General features: G+C 39.9%; 1 protein-coding gene across 2 annotated transcripts in view; it reads left to right on the forward strand.

Annotated features, from left to right (window-relative positions):
* FAM110B (family with sequence similarity 110 member B) overlaps positions 1-15,345 on the forward strand; it is a 206,512-nt gene that overhangs the window by 38,739 nt on the left and 152,428 nt on the right. For both annotated transcript variants that reach the window (XM_045286129.1, XM_045286130.1), the window contains exon 2: positions 13,655-13,746. The gene's annotated coding sequence lies outside the window, so the exon portion shown is untranslated. The remainder of the gene's footprint in view (positions 1-13,654; positions 13,747-15,345) is intronic.

Below are 15,345 nucleotides of genomic sequence, written 5' to 3' on the forward strand. Positions count from 1 at the left end.
GTGTAAGAGCCCCCAGTAAAAGTATTTTTTTTTAAATGAGTCCAGGCACCAAATTTGGAACTATTAATTGTTCATCTGTCAGTTTAGGTTGAAGCTGACAAAAACGAAAACAAGTACAAGAGATCCAAAATAGGACCTTGAGTATTTTGCACCTGAACTTCAAGAACACTGATAACAGAAGACACGATGAGCTGTGGAATGACATTGAGAATATCCATGAAGAAAGCAAAAGGTCCTTAAGCAGGCAGGAAATGTTAAAGTCAGAATGTCAGAAGAGGCTCTGAAACTTGCTCTTGCTCATGAGTACCTAAGACAAAGGGAAGAAATTATGAAGTAAAAGAACTGAATGGGAAAATTGAAAAGGACAACTCAAGAAGACATAGTAAAATATGATAGTGAATTGTGAAAAGACCTGGAGTTAGAAAACAAAAATATGAGAACACGCTCAGCATATCTGTAACTGAAAGAACTCAAGAAAAAATTCAAGCTACAAGTTGCACTATTGAAAGATTCCATGGCCAAATCTTGACTGAGGCAGGAAGCATCGGATGCAGATGGAAACAATACATAGACTCAGTGTACCAAAAAGAATTAGTCAACATTCAACTATTGCAAGGGGTAGCACATGAATAAGACCCAGTGGAGCTAACGGAAGAAGTTGAAGCTGCACAGTAAGCTTTAGCCAAAAGAAGGCTTCAGGAGTTTTTGGAATACCAGTTGAAACGTTTCCACAAGTTGATGACGCATTCAATATTTAATGCTAGGAAACTTGGAAGGCAGCTCCTTCCAAGCTCCAGCTGACTGGAAGAGACCCATATTTGCACTCATTCCAAAGAGAGTTTACCCAACAGCTTGTGTACATTCTAGGACCAAATCCTTGATATCACATGCTACTAAAATTTTGCAGAAGATAATCCAGAAATGATTGCTGCAGTACATTGATAGGCAGTCCCCAGAGGTTCAGGCCAGATTCAAGAGGGGGCATGGGGCATGGTACAAGAGATAATCACGGCTTTTGTCAGATGGATGGTGGCTGAAAGGAGAGAACACCAGAAAGAGGTTTACTTGGAATTTGTTGGCTGTGCTAAGGTATTTGGCTGTGTGGACCATAGCAAACTATGGATAACCTTGAGAAGAATGGGAATTTCAGACCAGTTCATTATGCTTATGTGGAACAAATTTCAATTTCAGCATTTTGAAACTACTGACACTCCAGGGGAGAGAGGTGAAACTTTTTATTCCAGTAAAGATTTTACAGCCTTATATCCAGGGAGCAGTGCCCTCCAGGCTGTAAGCATAGGGAGGTCTCCTCAACAACTTCCAGAGAATTCCCTCCGACAGGGAAAGCCTGGACACCCTGGAATCCAGAAAAACAATTTAATAGCTAAGTACACCAAAGTTCTTAAAGTTGTAGATCAGCAAACATTTTGCTTCTTGCTGACTACATCTCACCATTGACCAGCAGCCCGAGTGTACACTTCTGTACACTCCCCCTGAGGTAGTTTGTTGTGCCAACTTGGCCGATAAACACATGTGGGATGAAGGGCAGAGAGATAAATGGCTCAGCAAGCCTTGCCTTTCTTGTCTCTTGCTCTTTGATCATTGGACCAGTGTGTGGCTGCCTTGCTTGTTCTTTGCCTCAATTTGCAAGCTACACTACCTGTGGGACACCTAACCTGTGGACTCTGTCGCTGTAATTTGAGGTTCCTTCAAGACCTGCTTCGCCACACTATTGGAATTTACACTCTTGAGCAGGGGACTGTCGGACCCTGTCATCTGACTGACTGTTGGTGACCTGCCTTGCTGTTTGCTGCCTGTGCTCAGATAGCCTGAATTGCTCTACAAAGGATTACCCAGAGGCCCTCAAGACTTGAAGGACTGCCAGTGTCTCACAACTGTCTCACGGGAGTGAGTTGCACTGAGCCATTTGTAGTGCTTTATAATTTAATTAACTATTTCTTATATATCTATCTGTATAAATACATATAAAATTATTAGCATTCTCATTTTGTTTCTCTAGAAAACCTTGTCTAACACCCCCCCCTCTACTGTACAAATGTACCCACGGGGACCTGCTTATCCGTTTCTGCCCCTACTGCAACCCAACCAGCCAACCCTGTTACCCTCTAGCCTCTGGGGACCCTGCTTGGATACTCAGGCATATGGGCAGCTTGGTGCAAAGATCCTCACTAGCTAGCTTTGAGTGAGTCCTTCAAGCAATGCTTTCCCCCTTTATAGCTTCTTTTCCTTCCTTCCTTCCTTCCTTCCTTCCTTCCTTCCTTCCTTCCTTCCTTCCTTCCTTCCTTCCTTCCTTCCTTCTTTCTTTCTCTCTTTCAACATTCAATTCCCCAGTGCCTGCCCAGCTACCCCATGTTACAAACTCAAGAACACATGGGCGCATTTTTTACAGTAGAGAGGGAACCTAATCTAAAGGTTTTGTACCTAGCCTTAAAACCTATTGCAGTAGTCAAAACAGTCTAGTGCCGGTACAATGACAGGTACATAGACCAATGCAACAGAATAAAAACCCAGAAATAAATACAATCTACAGAAAATTGATTTTCATCAGCTCACAGCCATCAAGTCGATTCCAATTCATCTTGCTCCATGGCATGGCTGGTAGTTTTGAACTGCAGACCTTGCAGTTAGCAGCCCAACTCATAACTACTACCCCACCAGAGCGCCTATGATTTTCATCAAAGAACCAAAAAACATTAAACTGGAAAAAGGCTCTTCAACAAATGGTGCTGGTAAAATTGGATCTCCCTTTGCAGAAGAATAAAATAAGACCCATACCTCACCCCAAAACAAACTCAGGATGCAACATTGCTCTCAATGTAAATCCTAGAGCTATAAGGACCATCTATGAGAAAAGAGGCACAAACTTAAGGGCCATATTGCTGGGCATGCACAGGCTGCCAAATAATAATGAAGCCGACACAGCAGAAGACAAAATAGATAACTGGAACCTTCAAAAATTAAGATACTCATATGCATAAAAATAGTTCATCAAAAGCAAAGGACTGGGGAAAATCTTTAGCAGCTATGCAACAGAAAAGGGACTAATTTCTAAAATCTATAGAATTCTGTAACACCTCAATAAGAAAGACAACAAATAATCCCATTTAAAAGCAGGCAAAAGACATGAATTGACAGTTCACCAAAAATGACCTTTAAATGGCTACCAAACTCATAGGGAAATCACTTGCCATTCAGGAAGGTCAACTCCAAACAATGCTGAGTTATCCCTTTATGCGGACAACCACAGCCAATTAAAAAACAAGCAAACAAAAACAGGAAACAACAAATGCTAGAGAGGGTTATATGAGGCTTGAACTCATAACCTGCTGGCTGGCTTATAAAACTTTTTGAAAGAGATATGCTGTAACTTAAAACATCTGAGAATAAAAATCCTATACAGCCCAGCAATACTTCTGCTGGGTATCCACCCCAGAGAAGAGAGACCCAGCGCGAGCAGACAGACGCGTTCCCCTGTTCATGCAGTGCAGTTCCCAATAGCGAGACACTGGAGACAGATTCCTATCAGTAGAAGAATGAGCAAATAAACTCTTATGTGTGCACATAGTGGAAGGCTAGGCATCCCTAAAAAACAAGAATGAAACCGTGAAACACCTCATGACATTAACAGACCTGGAGCTCATTATGCTCCTCTAAGTAAGTCAATTCCAAAAGAATCAATCTTGTGGGAGACCAGGATAGTAAAGCACAAACACCAAGCACGCGCATCTGTTCTTGAGTGTTTATAATACTCTAATCCGGTCTCCCCACAACGAGGTGTTGTGCCAGCCCAACACTCGTGATTCATACATAGATCACCCTTTTATTAGTACATCCTAAAACTTACTCCATTAAAGGAGACCTCACCTCATTTAGGGTCAATTTCTTCTGCCAGCGGGAGAGGGAGAAGACCAACCATTTCCTTTCCATTTCCATATATCACTGTTCCACGATTACCTCAAATGGATCGACACTCCTACCAGAGTTCTCACTCAACCTTAATGGAAATTCAAGGCCAGAGGAGGAACGGTCCCTGTCTGTCTTGCAGAAAGTGATTTCGCTTCTCTTGGTAGGTAAACCAAGAGGGGCAACCCGCCATTGGGAACAATGATTACTGAATGGGCCTGCCCCCTGAATGGGAGCATATCCCCAATATTATGATCCTAGTCAGGCACTTTTGACCTTCATTCTGTGCAGCCCATGGTGATTCAGGCCAAGTGTTATGGACAACGGGAACTTTAGACTTTTATTTCAGGGTGTACAACATCCATGATAGGCCAGACCAGAAGGATCCAATTTAGAGCCCCACTAAAGGAACTGGATTGTACCTTTAATGCACCTGTAGCAGTTTAAAGGCACTAAAATACTTCCTTGTACTTGAGGCTGAAACACACTAGTGTGAGAAGAAGCAGTTGATTGCTATAATTTGGAAGTTATTGGGCTTCAGTTAAAATCTCCTGCTTTGAGGGTGACTAATAAATGGAAGCTTAAAAATACTATATGTTTGCTATTTTCATTCTCTTTACTTATGTCTTAGCCCAACTAGGACAATTCTGCCTCAGGGAGTGAGCATTATGGAAAGTTTTACCCTATCTCCAGCCTTCATTGTTTGGGTAAATAGTGTTCAATCCCTTGAGACTTTATTCTGTATAAGTCAACAATTCCTGTATTTTTGTCTAAAAAGCTGTTCGTGATCAATATTTAAAATTTGAGACCATTAGCTAAATTAATGGTGCAATCAATAGAGTTGAAAGAGCCTTGGTGGCATAGTGGTTACAAATTAGATTACTGACTGAAGGCTCAACACTTCAAAACCACCAACTGCTCCTCAGGATAAAGACGAGGCTTTCTACTCCCATAGTTAGTCTTGGAAACTCACAGGGGCAGTGCTACCCTGTCTTACAGAGTCGCTATTAAAATCCAAATTGACCAAAAAAAAAAAAAATCCAAATAGACTCGATGACAGTAAGTTTGATTTTTTTTGTGTTTTATCAATAGAATTTTCATATACCTCAAGGGAATGATTTATAATATTCCTCCCCAAATGATAATAATGTCTCTTAAGTGGGTCAAGGACATATATAAATTATAGATCTATTAATGGATATTGAACTCTCCCTTAATCATAACCCTAATCTAAGAGCCTTTATTCTTCTTACATGGCTCCACTCGATACTCACCCTCATGAGAAGATCACTGAAGATAGGACTTAAGTCTGATGACGAAATCAAATGTGCTTGACTCTCAGGAAGAATAGCATCCAAGGTCTTAGAAGCTTCTCTTAAAACAGTCATCTAAGTGAAGTTTCAGCTGAGTCCACACATCCTGTGTGATATAAAGGTTATAAATAATAAGATCCAAGACTAGAGTGGAGAACTACATTAGAGTTTAAATTTTGAGCACCCAGTTACACATGGATGAGAATGAAAGCTCTGTATCTATTTGTAAGATTCCCTATGTGTATCAATTCTGTGGGGAATCCCTGCTGACATTGATCGGGGAGATGAAAACCTTTGCTGTCATACAGGGTGCTTTGGAAAGTGGGTTAATGCAGTTGTAGATAGGTTAAATTCCACACCTTATCATTTATTCTCTCTTTGACCCATTTTATATTTGTTCTAGTTTTAATTAGTTTTTGCTTTCTTTTCAATTGAGAATTTTTCTTATATTGTTATTGCAGTGTGATTTTTTTTGTGGGGAATGGGTGGGATGGTTTTCTTATATGAAATCTAGATAGGTATATCTTTAGAGATACAGTAACCGGATTAGTGGTTTCTTAGAGTTATGGCCAGGGAAGTTTCGGGGGTGGGGAATGGTTAGGTCATAACAATGGGTTCAAGGATGACTAAAATATTCTAAAATTTATTGTGGTGATGAATGCACAACTCTTTAATATGTTTAAACCACTGACTTGTAAGGCATCTGAATTGTATTTCAATAAGACGGTTTACATTTTAAAAGTTACAGTCTTTTGAAATCACAAGTCTATTCTTCTCTACCCTGTTAACACTCTGAGTGGAAATCGAATCTGTGGCACTGAATTTGGTTTGACTAATGATTGGGAGCATCTCTTCGTGTGCTTGTTAACTACCTTAATGCCCTCTTTCATGAAATACTTGCTCATAGCCTTTCCCTATATTTTTAATTGGATTGTTTTATGATTTTGTTGTTGAGTTGTGAAGTTTTTATATTTTCTCTATAGATTATACTCTACTTAGATATGTTGTTGCCAACAATTCATTTATGACCAGTTAATGGGCATATTGATGCTTTAAAGTTTTGTGCTATTGTGAGTGAAATTGCTATAAACATTCTTTTATTGGTGATCTGTTGTTGGTGATCTTTTATTGGGTAGATCTGTTCAGATTTCTTTTATGTGAATAGGAATAAAACTTTGGGGTTATATGATGAGTTAAGTTTAACTTGGGAGCCCTGATGGTGAGCTTCAAACCACAAGGTCAGTAGTTTGAAAGCACCTGCAACTACTCTGGGAAAAGATGAGACTTTCTACTCCTGTAAAGAGTGGCAGTCTTGGAAACCCACAGGGACCGCCTGCCATGTTCTAAAGGGTTGCTGCGTGTTGACATCAACTTGATGGAAGTAAGTTTGGTTTGGTTTTTGGTTTATGTTTAACTTTATCAGGGCTTCTGAACAATATTTTTAGTTGGCTTAACATGTTTGAATTTTTCAACAGCATTGTATGAGTTGCTTCATGTCTTTCTAACACTTTGAATTGTCAGTCATTTTCTACGAATTCTTTGAAGCCCCCTTGTATGTGCTTAAAACTCCCTTCACTCTTTATTTAAATAGAGTCATGTGGTACTGAGTTTAATAAGTTTAGATGAACAACCATTATAAGGTTGGTTAATCGTCCATGGATGACATTTTCCCAGAGAGGACAACCTCAGTGGATTTTGTTTCAGGGGCTTATCTGCTGGCCTGCTTTATTTTACTTGGTTCCTTACATATGAAATACATTCTTGATGTGGATTAAATCTGTCAACTAACAACTCTGGGAAAGCCACCTGAGGAATGTATGTAATCAACCCTCAGATTTTTACATGTGAAAACCTTGGATTTCCATAAGGGGCCACTATGCAGGCCTTCCCTGAATACCTTCAGAAGGTAGGAGAGAGGGGCATGAGCCCACGCATTTTAGCACTCTTGCACCCAACACTGTGCATAAAAAACAATAAAATCAAAATATGATTTGTTATTAGCTTCTGTTGCATCGACTCTAATTCATGGCCATCTTATATACAACAAAACAAAACATTACCTAATCCTGTGAATAGATTCCAGTCTATTATTGTGCCTATTGTGACAGTCCATCTCACCAAGAGCTTTTCCTTTCTTTGTTGGTCCTCCTCACCAAGCATAATCTCCTCTCCATTGGTTGATCCCTCAGAGACATGTACAAAGCAAATGAGTCAAAAAGTGCTCTGCTGTGATCCATGAGGTTGACACTTCTGGTTTTCAGAAGTAGATCACCAGATTCCCCAGACTGTTTTAATTTGGAAGCTCTGCTGAACCTTGCCCACCATGGTGACCCTCCTAGTATTGCAAATGGCATAGCTTCTAGCATCAGACAACATTCATGCCACTAGTGTGACACATTGACAAGTTTTGGCAACATAAGACTCTGGATGATAATTAGATGCATATCTGGGTAGATTGAGTTTGAGAATGATTGCATAGTTTGAGAATAAGATTTCTGTCCAAACTGGTGTATCTGTTTAGGAATCTCTCTTTAATCCTTAATTGCAAACTGCTTATGGAAGCTTTAATTGAAGAATAGTTATGACATTTTGCTTGATAGCTTTCTATAAAATCCACTTAAAATGTATTAAAGCAAATCTACAATTATTGTTTGACTGTGAATAATAAAAGAGAAATTAAATTTTTAGAGTGGATGTATCTAGGTTAGACTATGAGTATCCCAAATTTCATTTGAAATTTCTCATGTGCATTCATATTTTAATTACCTTATCATTAGAGAAAAAGTAAAGTATGCTCTCGATCATTTTGGGCAGTTTTGTAATTGTGTGGGGTAGAATAATATTTTTGGATTACACTGAAATAAATGAAGTTCTAAGCTCTTATGAGGTTATTTAAATAGCACTGGATTAGCATCTGGGAAATACCAAAGACTAGCATGATGTTGGAAATGTCATTCAAATGCTTTTCACTTTCATTTCTTCATCTGTGTAATGAGCTGACTGAAGGCGATGACAGCCATAGGATCCCTAAGCTTCAATTCTATACACTTACTATGCATTCTTTTTAGGAGCATGGCTTTGATTTAACATGCAGCTTTGAAGGTAAATAGAATCGGAAGTTTCCTGAAGCGATCGTTTCAGTTTTAACTATGTAACTTTTCTATTCCTGGATCATAGCAAGGGGTCAGTTCTTTGATAATTCTCTCTCATCAAAATATAAGTTGAAAAAGACAAAAGCAGTGATTTTTAAAAAATAAATGGAATTTGTTTATAAATTGGGGCAAAATAAAAACAACTGGGAGCAAAATATTAAATTGTGAAACATTTTACTTAGTAATTATGAATCATAACCAATTTGAATTAGGCCTGAATAAACTTTGGATTAAAATTTCTTGTCACTGATCATATTAAAAACCTATCTCACTTTTTTTAGCAGGTAAATAAAATCTTAAATTGCTGGTTACAAATGAAAAATAAAGAGGAAATTTAGAGGCTTTGTTTTTATCTATTGTTAGTTTTTACAGAACAGCCTCTCTTTACCAGTGACCACAGAGAAAGTAGGTTGTTCTAAAAGGTGTAAGCATGAAAGTGGGCAGTAGCTTAGTTTTGTTCACATAACCACTCTCAGGCTTCCTTTGTATTTGTGAAAGCTATGTGAAATCTAGGTCGGATAGGCAGCACCACTACTAGATTTCTCATTACACAGAGCTTCAGAAAGGAGGTGCAACAATGGTATGGAAACAGGGTTGGAGCTCCTGTAACTTCACAAAGAGAAAAAAGAGTCACTATCAGCATCAGTCCAAGGTTAATCTCTGTGAGGCAGCGGCCCAATAGCCACTACCCTTCAGTGCATTACGAATTCTAACACCATCCTTCTTGCCCCCTGCCTTCTCTAAATCTCTGTTAGGTTCGATAATTTCATAACTTTAGTTTTCATTTACAACCAGCAATTTCAGATTTTATTTTATTTACCCACTGAAAAGGTAATATTTTAGTGGAATTCAAATAACTAAATATATAGGCTTTTAATATGACCTGTGACAAGAAAATTTAATCCAATGTCCATTTAGGTCCAATTTGCTCCAGCAAGTACTACAAAGTTCTTTTAGTTCTGTAAAATAAATGCCAAATTCTATTCCAATCGTGGTAATTAGATGATTTAATATAAACCTGAAGATGTATGAGGGCAATGTAACCACATGGAGTAACTCATGAACTGAGAGGACTATGGCCCCAATTCAAGATATACTGACCCCTCCCAGAGGCATGTGTTACAGAAGACAACACTGAACCTACAGGCTGGGGAGAAGGGCCAGCCTGACACACCCACATGGGAGCAAAAGAAGAAGGAAAATGAGAGAGGGAGGGACTAGACCCCATTCTTGCACACCAAGCCCCGTGGTTGATATCCCTACATGGAGCTCCTAAGGCCCATAGAGGACTGTGGGGCCGACAACAGCTTAAGACACGATGTCCCCTCACTGGAGCATACCCCTAGAGAGGACAATACCAGGGACACATTGTGGGGAGTGAGCCTGATCTGACCCTCCCATAGTGGGGTGAACCAAGAAGGGAGCATAACAAATCAGCAACGAGAACAAAGTCACAAAGCCCCAGAGGAGCCCCCCAAAGTGGAATTCAGGCTAGGAGGGGCAGTACCCAGAGCTCCCCAGGACCAGTGGGGAGATAGTCTTAAAGGTCAGCGGACAGACCTGGAGTTACATATGGATTTTTTTCTCTTTCACTTTTTGCTTTCTTTATATCTCCCCTTCAATCTTTTGGAGCTTTGGGGGGGTCTTCATTCTAGCTGTTTTGTCTGCCTATATAAGATAGGCAGGAGAAGCAAGCCTGAGGAGAAAGCATTGTGACCAACAGTTCCTGGGGGACTTGGGGGGAGGAGGAGACTGAGGGAAGGGAGTGGTGAGCCAACAATACCATGGACATGGGAACAACTAGGAAATTAAAATCAATGGCGAGGTGGGGCGGGCCTAGGTACCCCGGTGGTGTTGGAGCAACAGCAATCTAGCTGAGAGGAATTATTGTGAGGCAAATGAAGGGTGAGAATGATATGGAGCAAGAGAAAGGTAAAAGGAAACAGGAATGATCTAGGAAGCAAAACCAGTGATAGAGGTAGAAACGTAGTTGTGTACATATGTAAGTATATTAATTCATAAAAAGGAGGTATTGGCATACGTACATATATTTATATGGCAATATGTTCAGGAAGTGAATGGACTTTAGGCCTCTACTCAAGCCCTCCTTCAACACAAGAACACTTTGTTCTATTAACCTGGCTCACCCTCCTGTGATGCTTACCCTCCCAACATTGCTGAAGACAAAATGGGTATATAAGCAAATGTGGTGAAGAAAGCTGATGGTGCCCTGCTATTAAAAAATATAGCATTTGGGGTCTTAAAGACTTGAAGTTAAACAAGCGGCCATCTAGCACAGAAGCAACAAAGCCCACATGGAAGAAGCACACTAGCCTTTTCGACATCATGAGGTGTTAATGGAAAGATATCAGGCACCAGAAGACCCAAAACAAATAATTCTATTGATGTAAATGAGGAAGGTCGAGTGGAGGTCCACATCCCATCTGTAGATGATTGGACATCCTCTCACAGAAGGGTCACAAGTAAGGGTGAGTCATCCAGGGTGCACCGACAGAACACACAATAGTCCTCTGGTTCCTTGAGGCGTCCTCACTCCCAATGTCATGACCCCAACTCTACCTTACAAATACGGCTACTCTGGAGCATGTACAGTGAACCCTCGCCACTTCACGCTTCGACTTCCGCGGCTTCACTCTATCGCGGTTTTTGCGTAACAGCACATGCTCTGTCATTACTGCCACTGATTGGCTCATACTGTACACGCTTGATGCCATAAATAATATAATAAATAATAAATGATAATTGTAACGTCCAAAATGTTTTACTGTATTTTCCCTTTTTCGTTTAATAAATTGGGTAATATGAGTGTAATGGTGACTAAAGGGTGTTTTTTCATGTCCTCTATGCTCTAACTACAAAAATGTTTGATTTACAAATAAGGAATCTTACTTCGCGGGATTTCATTTATCACGGTAGGGTCTAGAACCGATTAACCGCGATAAACGAGGGTTCACTGTATACTGATACAGATAGGAGCTCTAGACACACAGATTTCAGGACAAATAAACCCCTCAAGAACAGAAATGGGAATAACAATACCAAGAGGATAGGGGGAAGGTGGTAGAAGAAGGGGGAGAAAATGAGATCACAATGATCGACATAACACCCCTCCCCACCAAAAGGGGGAGAACAACAGAAACATAGGTGAAGGGGGACAACGGATGCTGTAAGATATGAAAACAATTTATCCTTTATCAAGGGGTCACGAGTGTGGGAGGGTGGGTGAAGGAAAGGGAAAAAAGGAGCTAATCCCAAGGGCTCAAATAGAAAATGTCTAGAAAATGTTGACAACATATGTACAAGTGTGCTTGATACAACTGATGTATGGTTTGTTACAAGAGCTGTAAGAGCCCCTAACAAAATGATTTTTTTTTAAAAGAAAGAAAGAAAATACCATGGCTTGGATCAGGTGCACGTTGTTTTTCAAAGTAACTTCTCTACTTTTCGACATTCTAAAGAGGTCTCATGCAGCAGATTTATCCACTGCAACTTGTCATTTGAGCTCTTGATTGCTGCCTCCATGAGCATTAATTGTGTATCCAAGCAAGTGAAATCCTTGAAAGCTTCAATCATTTCTCCATTTATCATGTTAACTATTGGTCCAGTTGTGAGGATTTTGGTTTTCTTTACATTGAGTTGTAATCCATCCTGAAGGCTACAATTCTTGATCTTCATCAGCAAATGCTTCAAATCCTCTTTGTTTTCAGCAAACAAGTTGTGTCATCTACATATCGCAGATTGTTAATATACGTTCCTTCAATCCTGATGCCCAGTTCTTCTTCACATAATCAAGCTTCTTGATTATTTCCTTAACATACAGATTGAATAAGTATGGTGAGAGGATACAACCCTTTCCTGCTTTTAAACCATGAAGTAGTCCCTTATTCTGTTTGCACAGCTACCTCATCATGATCCGTGTACAGGTTCTGCGTGAGCACAATGTAGTGTTCTGGAATTCCCATTCTTCTCAAGTGTATCCATAGTTTGTTATGAGCCGTACAATTGAATAGTCAATAAAACACAAGTAAATATCTTTTTCGTGTTATATGCTTTGTCTTATTTCTGAACCTGGCCTGAACCTCTGGTATCTTCTTTTCAATATACTGCTGCAACCATTGTTGGATGTTCTTCAGCAAAATTTACTTACAGGTGCTATTAAGGATATCGTTCTATAATTTGAGAATTCTATGGGGTCACTTTTTGTTTGGAATGGATACAAATATGGATCTCTTCCAGTCAGTTGGCCAAGCATTTGCATAGTAGAAGAAACTTATGTTTTCTTTCCTGCCTTTTTTTGTGGAGTTGCAGAATTTCCAGTTAACAATCATTTTCACAATTTATCCAGGTTGGGTAAAAATGATCTGTGTTTCAGAAACACGGGGCAAGTGCCTTTCCCTAAAGAGCATGTGTATCCCTTCTTCCCTTTGGAAGATAGAGTCGCGTTGTTTCTGAGCCAGAGCAAAGTCAAAGCCTGCTATCTTATTCCCTTCCTAAAAATAATGTGTGCTCAGCATCTATGGCTCTCTTGCCCAAGGACTTGTCCCGTGCTATTGCTGACTATGAGAAAGAAGCTACAGGTCAAGTAAGACTGCATTCGTGTTCGTGTTCAGGCTGCAAACTGCATTTGGAGAACAAGGCCAGTGAGAATGCCTATTTTGTAATACTTCTTTCACTTCCAAACATTAACAAAGTTTCTGAAGTACAATATACCTATTTCCTTACAATATGCCCATTATACACTTGAGGACAACATCATGCCCAACATGGTTCTGTGAGACAGAAAAATGACATGTCCTTTTTCAAGGTTTTGAATATTGAGACTATAATATGCAGCACTGTTTGGTTGGTTTTCTGTTTACGAAAAACTGAAATAAAAACACAGCAAAACAAAAACCAAGTCTACCCAACTGTTGGTTTTTGTTTTCTTTTTTGAGTAATCTTAATGTTCACTCAAACCAAAATTTAAACTTACTGACAGCACGTCAGCTCCAGCTCATTGACTTTCTAGTCCTGTAAAGAGTTACAGTCTCAGAAACCCAAGGGGAAGTTCTACCCTGTCCTCTAGGTCATTATGAGTAAAGTTTACTAGAGCTGCTAAACTAGAAAAGGGCTTTGTTTCCCAAGATGTATTTGGAAATATATTGTCTGCCATTCAGTGAAAATCCATTTCATTCGAATGATAGCATTGAAAAGTAATTACTGTTATTCTTCAGAACTTTTTAATCCATTTTCTTTTCCTTGTAGAAATTCTTCCATGGACTTGCAGGACCTACCCTACAGTTTCTGAGTCTGGAATTGGAAGCTGATAGGACTAAGGCACAAGAAGAAAATAAAAGGTAATTGCAAAAGGAATTTAATAAAAATATTAAATTTGTGTGTACTGATCCAGGAAGTAAGCATAGCCCCTTATTTGTTGAGCAGATAAATATTTTTATTACCTTTTCTATTTCTATTTACCTTTCTTCCTTTTTCTACTTCGTTCTCTCTCTCCTCTCCTTTCTGACTGCCCATCCTCTCCCCCTTCTTTCCATATATTCATCCCGCAAACACTTGGGTTATCCCTGCTCTGTGCTGTCCTTGAAGTTCTGAGTTCTTAGGCTGTAGTCCTACCTGTAGAGGCCGAGAGAAAGGAAAGCTCCTGATGCCACTGCCTCTTCCCCTGTGCCGACTGCAGTGGGGGTGGGGGACGGAAGCACCACTGCTGCTGAGAGGGAGAGCCCAGTGCTGCCTCTCACTCTGGTTACCAAATGGACCCTGGCCAGGCTCGTCCCCAGTCCTCTCCAAGGTGCTGGGTGTTTGGGGTATGTGGACATTCTGTCTGTGAGCCATGTGCCTGCTGGATCGTGAATCTACGTATCTGAGGAGCAGATGTTGTTAGATGTCATTGAGTAGGTTCCAGCCCATAGCGACCTCATGCACAACAGTACAAAACACTGCCTATTTAGTTTGCATAATGAATATTGTGACTTGGGTTTTAAAAATAGCAGCAACATGTAGGAGGTTAATGTGCTTGATGACCAATTTGAGAATTTCAAACATGAATTTTTTAATGTAAAAGTAGGACTTATTTAAACTTTAGGTTCTTCATTTTAGCTTTCTTTCAAGTTCTCAGAACATTCTTACCATAAAATCTAAATAAATTCACATCCTTTGGATTAAGTATGTGCCCATGTAATCCAGTGTTGATTCTGCATTTTGTTCATGAAGACAAAAGATAAAAAAAACAAAACCTCACTGCCCTTGAGTTTTAGGGTGTTTGAGCTATAGGGTAGGATTGTGCAATCTGACTTGATTAGCAAATGGTGTTCTGTGGTGACTTTTCTCTAGCTTAGTTTCTTTCAGATGCACCTGCAAACTCTTTTTTAGGAAAAAATAGAAGCAGTGATGTTCCCTTCGTGCAGATTTTGTGAGCATACTTTGCATATTTTTTCTTTCCAAAGGAATGTTAACATTCATGTTACAGTTGTACTACTTGCTACTCCCCACAAGGGAGCTTCTTATTTATTGAGGAAAAGGGTGTCCTCAGACCAATACTGGCCTCCCTCCCCCAGATACCCCGCCCATAGTTCTGTCCCTTCTTAACTCCCCGCCTCAAAATGCTTTTGGGTTCTGCCTTGTCTCTGTGTGGTCATTCTCTGCCCTTAGTTCTGACTATTTTTCATATTTTCTCTAGAATCTCAGTTCTGGTTTTAATTCTCCATTTTCCTCACTTCTCAGGACCCTATAACTGATTCTCCATTTTTTCTGATCTCCCCTTCTCACACCCTTTACTGTGTTCACTACCTCTCTCTTTAGTGTGTGATTTTACCAGCTATCACACCGGGCCGTGGATTGTTTTCATTGACTTGTGGTTGAAATATTAAGGTACTTGGCTACTAACTGGACTGAAGGAAGGTCAAGTCCACCAGAGGAGCTTTTGAAGAAAGACTAGCTGG

Source organism: Echinops telfairi, unplaced genomic scaffold (assembly GCF_000313985.2).
Source record: "Echinops telfairi isolate 266 unplaced genomic scaffold, ASM31398v2 ScPeMD7_1;HRSCAF=3_0, whole genome shotgun sequence".
In the NCBI taxonomy this organism is placed as follows: domain Eukaryota; kingdom Metazoa; phylum Chordata; class Mammalia; order Afrosoricida; family Tenrecidae; genus Echinops; species Echinops telfairi.